This window comes from Neomonachus schauinslandi, chromosome 3 (assembly GCF_002201575.2).
Source record: "Neomonachus schauinslandi chromosome 3, ASM220157v2, whole genome shotgun sequence".
NCBI lineage: Eukaryota > Metazoa > Chordata > Mammalia > Carnivora > Phocidae > Neomonachus > Neomonachus schauinslandi.
In genome coordinates this window covers 179,129,588-179,136,142 of record NC_058405.1, presented here as the reverse complement: position 1 = coordinate 179,136,142, position 6,555 = coordinate 179,129,588, and the positions used below count along the sequence as shown (strand labels likewise).

Genomic DNA, 6,555 nt, shown 5'->3' with positions numbered 1-6,555 from the left:
ACATTGGGGTGCATATGGCCCTTCTTTTCACTACATCTGTGTCTTTGGGGTAAATACCCAGGAGTGCAATTGCTGGGTCATAGGGTAGCTCTATTTTTACAGTTTTGAGGCACTTCCACACTGTTTTCCAAAGTGACTGTACCAGCTTGCATTCCCACCAACCGTGTGAGAGGGTTCCCCTTTCTCCACACCCTCTCCAACATTTGTTGTTTCTTGCCTTGTCCATTTTTGCCATTCTAACTGGTGTAAGGTGGTATCTCAATGTGGTTTTGATTTGAATTTCCCTGATGGCTAACGATGATGAACATTTTTTCATGTGTCTGTTAGCCATGTGTATGTCTTCTTTTGAAAAGTGTCTGTTCATGTCTTCTGCCCATTTTTGACTTGATTATTTGCTTTTTGGGTGTTGAGTTTGAGAAGTTCTTTACAGATCTTGGATATCAGCCCTTTGTCTGTAGTGTCATTTGCAAATATCTTCTCCCATTCTGTGGGTTGCCTCTTTTTTGTTGTTGTTGACTGTTTCCTTTGTTGTGCAGAAGCATTTTATCTTGATGAAGTGTGAAAAGTTCATTTTTGCTTTTGTTTCCCTTGCCTTTGGGGATGTGTCTTGAGAGAAGTTGGCCGATGTCGAAGAGGTTACTGCCTATGTTCTCCTCTAGGATTTTGATGGATTCCTGTCTCACATTGAGGTCTTTCATCCATTTTGAGTTTATCTTTGTGTATGGTGTCAGAGAATGGTGGAGTTTCATTCTTCTGTATATAGCTGCCCAATTTTCCCAGCACCACTTATTGAAGAGACTGTCTTTTTTCCATTGCATATTTTTTCATGCTTCGATTTTTCATAATCGAAGATTATTTGACCATAGAGTTGAGGGTCCATATCTGGGCTCTCTATTCTGTTCCATTGGTCTGTATGTCTGTTTTTGTGCCAGTACCATGCTGTCTTGGTGACCACTGCTTTGTAATATAGCTTGAAATAGGGCAACGTGATGCCTCCAGCTTTGTTTTTCTTTTTCAACATTTCCTTGGTGATTCAGGGTCTTTTCTGATTCCATACAAATTTTAGGATTGTTTGTTCCAGCACTTTGAAAAATGTCACTGGGAGGCGCCTGGGTGGCTCAGTTGTTAAGCATCTGCCTTCGGCTCAGGTCATGATCCAAGGGTCCTGGGATCAAGCCCTGCGTCGGGCTCCCTGCTCCATGGGAAGCCTGCTTCTCCCTCTCCCACTCCCCCTGCCTGTGTTCCCTCTCTCGCTGTATCTCTCTCTGTCAAATAAATAAATAAAATCTTCAAAAAAAAAAAAAAAAAGAAAAATGTCACTGGAATTTTGATCAGGATGACGTTGAAGATATAGATTGCTCTGGTCAGCATAGACAGTTTACCAATGTTTATTCTTCTGATCCATGAGCATGGAATGCTTTTCCATCTTTTTGTATCTTCTTCAATTTCTTTCATGAGTGTTCCATAGTTCCTAGAGTATAGGTCCTTTAACTCTTTGGTTAGGTTTATTCCGAGGTATCTTACGGTTTTTGGTGCTATTGTAAATGGAATCGATTCTTTAATTTCTCTTTCTACAGTTGCATTGTTAGTATATAAGAAAGCAACTGATTTCTGTGCATTGATTTTGTATCCTGCCATATTACTGAATTGCTGTATGAGTTCTAGTAATTTGGGGGTGGAGTCTTTTGGATTTTCCACTAAAGTATCATGTCCTCTGTGAAGAGAGAGAGTTTGACTTCTTCTTTGCCAATTTGAATACCTTTTATTTATTTATTTTTTAAGATTTTATTTATTTATTTGACAGAGAGATAGAGAGAACAGGTAGGCAGAGAGGCAGGCAGAGGGAGAGGGAGAAACAGGATCCCTGCCAAGCAGGGATCCCAATGCGGGGCTTGATCCCAGGACCCTGGGATCATGACCTGAGCTGAAGGCAGCTGCTTAACCAACTGAGCCACCCAGGTGCCCCTGAATACCTTTTATTTCTTTTTGTTGTCTGATTGCTGTTGCTAGGACTTCTAGTACTATGCTGAACAATAGTAGCAAGAGTGGGCATCCTTGTCATGTTCCTGATCTTAAGGGAAAGGCTCTCAGCTTTTCCCCATTGAGGATGATATTTGCTGTGGGTTTATCATAGATGGATTTTATGAACTTGAGGAATGTTCCCTCTATCCCTATACTCTGAAGAGTTTTAATCAGGAAAGGATGTTGTATTTTGTCAAATGCTTTTTCTACATCAATTGAGAGGACAATATGGTTCTTCTCCCTCCTCTTATTAATGTGTTCTATCACATTGATTTGCGAATGTTGAACCACCCTTGCATCCCTGGGATAAATCCCACTTGGTCGTGGTGGATGATCCTTTTAATGTATTGTTGCATCCTGTTAGCTAGGATTTTGCTGAGAATTTTGGAATCCATATTCATCAGGGATATTGGTCTGAAATTCTCCTTTTTGATGGGGTCTTTGCCTGGTTTGGGGATTAAGGTAATGCTGGCCTCATAGAATGAGTCTGGAAGCTTTCCTTCTGTTTCTATTTTTTGATCAGGAGAATAGGTATTATTTCTTCTTTGAATGTTTGGTAGAATTCCCCAGGGAATCCATCAGGCCCTGGACTCTTGTTTTTTGGGAGGTTTTTGATCACTGCTTCAATCTCGTTACTGGTTATTGCCCTATTCAGGTTGCCAATTTCTTCCTGTTTCAGTCTTGGTGGTTTCTGGGTTTCTGGAAGGCATTCATTTCTTCCAGGTTGCTTAATTTATTGGCATATAGTTGTTGATAATAATTTCTAATAATTCTTTCTATTTCCTTGCTGTTAGTCGTGATCTCTCCCCTTTCATTCATAATTTTATTAATTTGGGTCCTTTCCCTTTTCTTTTGGATAAGTCTGGCCAGTGGTTTATCGATCTTATTAATTATTTCAAAGAACCAGCTTCTAGTTTCGTTGATATGATCTGCTGTGTTTCTGGTTTCTAATTCATTGGTCTCTGCTCTAATCTTAATTATTTCTCTTCTAATGCATGGTTTAGGTATCGTTTGTTGCTTTTTCTCTAGTTCTTTAAGGTGTAAAGTTAGTTGGTGAATTTGGGATTCTTCTATTTTTTTTTTTTTTTTTTTTGAGTGAGGCTTTGATGGCTATGTATTTCCTTCCCCCTTAGGACCACCTTTGCAGTATCCCATAGGTTTTGGACCAATGTGTTTTTATTCTCATTGGTTTCCATGAATTGTTTAAGTTCTTTGATTTCCGGTTTGACCCAAACATTCTTGAACAAAGTGGTCTTTAGCTTCCAAGTGTTTGAGTTTCTTCCAAATTTTTTCTTGTGATTGAGTTCCAGTTTTAAAGCATTATGGTCTGAGAATATGCAGGGAATAATCTCAATCTTTTAGTATCAGTTGAGACCTGATTTGTGACCCAGTATGTGGTCTATTCTGGACAAATTTCCATGTGCGCTCGAGAAGAATGAATATTCTGTTGTTTTAGGGTGGAATGTTCTGTATATATCTATGAGGTCCATCTGGTTCAGTGTGTCATTCAAAGCTCTTATTTCTTTGTTGATTTTCTACTTAGATAATCTGTCTATTGCTGAGAGTGGAGTATTGAGGTCTCCTACAATTAACATAATATTATTGATATGACTCTTTATTTTGGTTAACAGTTGGCTTATGTAGTTGTCTGCTCCCATGTTGGGGGCATAGATATTTACAATTGTTAGATCCTCTTGTTGGATAGACCCTTTAAGAATGATATAGTGTCCTTCTGTGTCTCTAACTACAGTCTTTAGCTTAAAATCTAATTTGTCTGATATAAGAATTGCTACCCCAGCTTTCTTTTGAAGTCTGTTGGCATGGAAGATGGATCTCCGTCCCTTCACTTTCAGTCTGAATGCATCTTTAGGTTCAAAATGAGTCTCTTGTAGACCGCATATGAATGGGTCCTGTCTTTTTATCCAATCTGCAACCCTGTGCCATTTTATGGGAGCATTTAGGCCATTCACATTGAGAATGATTATTGAAAGATAAGAATTTATTATCATCATATTACCTGTGGAGTCCTCATCTCTATAGATTGTCTCTGTAAATTTCTGTTCTATATCACTCTTGGGGTCTTCTTTTATAGAACCCCTTAATATTTCTTGCAGGGCTGGCTTAGTGGTCCCATATTCTTTCAGTTTCTGCTGGTGTTGGAAGCTCTGTGTCTCTCCATCCATTCTAAATGAAAGCCTTGCTGGATAAAGTATTCTTGGCTGCATGTTCTTCTCATTTAGTACCCTGAATATGTCTTGCTAGCCCTTTCTGGCTTGCCAGGTCTCTGTGGACAGGTCTGACGTTATTCGGATGTTCCTCCCTCTGTACATGAGGAATCTCTTCTCCCTAACTACCCTTAAGATGGTTTCCTTGGTTCTAAGATTTGCGAGTTTTACTATTACATGCCTGGTCTGTTTTCCTTGATCTTGGGAGGGGTTTTCTCTGCCTCTAGGACATGAATGTTTGTTTCATTCCCCAGATTAGGGAAGTTCTGAGCTACAATTTGTTCAAATATATCTTCTAGTCCTCTCTCTCTCTCCACCCCCTCAAGGATCCCAATAATTCTGACATTGGAACGTTTCATGGCGTCACTTATTTCTCTAATTCTGTTTTCATGGATTATAAGCTGTTTTTCCCAGGCCTCCTCTTTTTCGTCCTTTTCTATCAATTTGTTTTCTAATTCATTAATTCATTCTTCTGCCTCATTTACCCTAGGTGTTAGAATATCTAGATTAGATTGGATCTCATTGATAACATTTTTAAGTTCTGCCAGTTCAGCTTTCATTTCTGCCCTTAGAGACTCTATGTTGCCATTAATCGATTTCTCCGTTCTAGCTGTTGTCTTCATAACTGTTACCCTGAAGTCCATTTCCGACATTTTGGTTATATCTGTATCCATTTGTAAATCTGTGGCAAAAATCACAATCTCTGAGTCTTTCCTATTTTGGGTGTTCCTCCTCTTAGTCATTCTGTTGAGGGGTGGTTGAGGGAATGTACAGAGTCCAAATTATTGACCACAAGCCAAGCAAGATGCATCTGTTTTATAGGGACGTTAGGGTTGTTGGCCTCTTGTGTTCCCAGCCTGTCTTCTGGGGGAGGGGCTTGCCACTCTGTCACTCAGGCAACTCTGTTTGGGCAGAGTTGCCCTGCGCCTTGTGGGGGGTGGGATGGGCTCAGTGAAAACTGGTTTTTTTTGGCTTTTGTTTTCTGGCAGGTTTCCATGTCTCTTCTGAGAGTGAGAGCCGAAGAGACCATTTCCAACCCTCTGCCTCAGAGCAAAGGGATCGCAGTCTATTCTTTAGTGAGCTCTCCAGGCCACACCGCCTCCATTTCTGTCCGTGCTGCTATAAACTGCAGCGTCCTGGGTTGTGCGCCCCTCAGCAGCGCCCCCAGTCCTCGCCTCCAGGTCGGAGCACATCTCTGCCCTTTGTGCTTCTAAAACCGCCAGCCATCCCCAGTTCATAGGTGCGCAGCCCCACCGCTCCAGGTTCCAGTCCGGGGGGCTGCCCTAAAATCCTTTCCCCGCTGCTACTGGTCTGCGAGTCTGTGCCCTGTCCCCAGCGTGGGAGGCTATCGCTCACCAACAGTGCAGGATCCCAACCGCTCCCTCCCCCTGCCATTTATCTTCGAATAGTGCCTGAGGAAGCACGGCTCCCCGCTTCATACCTCAAAACCAACTGCCTGTGATATTCTGTTTGTAGAGATCCAGATCTATCTTCCTACATCTCAGGCTGATTTCGTGGGTGTTCAGAGTGGTGTGGTAGATACCCAGCTCAATTCCGGGGACTGGTTGGAATAGGGTCCCCTACTCTTCCGCCATCTTTTTTTCTGAGAAAATCATTAATTACATACAGATTCTCAAAGTGATTGGCTCAGATTTGAGTAACATGTTCTATAATTTTTCAAATGCCTTTGCATCAGATTACTTCTCCATCCTGATTCTTATTTATATGTAATTCCCATCCTTTTTCGTGATCAGATCAGACCAGGGTTTATCAGCCCGGGCACTACTGATGTTTTGGGTGAAACAGTTCTTTGTTGTGGGGCTTGTCCTGACATGGCTGGCAACCTCCCTCCCCCTACCCACCAGATGCTAGTAGCATCCATTTTTACCCAAATGTGACAACCAAAAATATCTCCAGACATTGCCAAATGTCCCCTGGGGGAAGGGGTGGGCAAAATCACCCATGTTGAAAACTACCAGATTAGATGGTTTTTCTAGATTTTTAAAATTTTATTCTGCACTACCACTCTACCACTAGAAACAACCACTGGATACCTTAAACTTATGAGTAAGGAAAATGATGATTCGGGGTGATATCCTAATCCTCACTGCTAATGTGAGATGAATTTTTGAGTGGGTAAAGATTGCCTCTAAGGTGAGCTGTCTACTTTGTGGGATGCCTGGGAGTCACGATCTGCCCCTCCCCCTTTGACATTGAAGGAGTAGACTCATATGAGGGCAATAAATGAGGATGAGAAAGAGAGAAAGAAAGAAAGAAAGAAAGAAAGAAAGAAAGAAAGAAAGAAAGA

The 6,555-nt window shown here is 41.4% G+C and overlaps 1 non-coding gene across 1 annotated transcript; it reads left to right on the top strand.

The window, feature by feature from the left end:
* The first annotated feature begins 6,297 nt into the window (after positions 1-6,297).
* LOC123324537 lies at positions 6,298-6,447 on the top strand. Its single transcript, XR_006539880.1, has one exon. It is a non-coding gene; the product is annotated as a U12 minor spliceosomal RNA (small nuclear RNA).
* Positions 6,448-6,555: the final 108 nt, after the last annotated feature.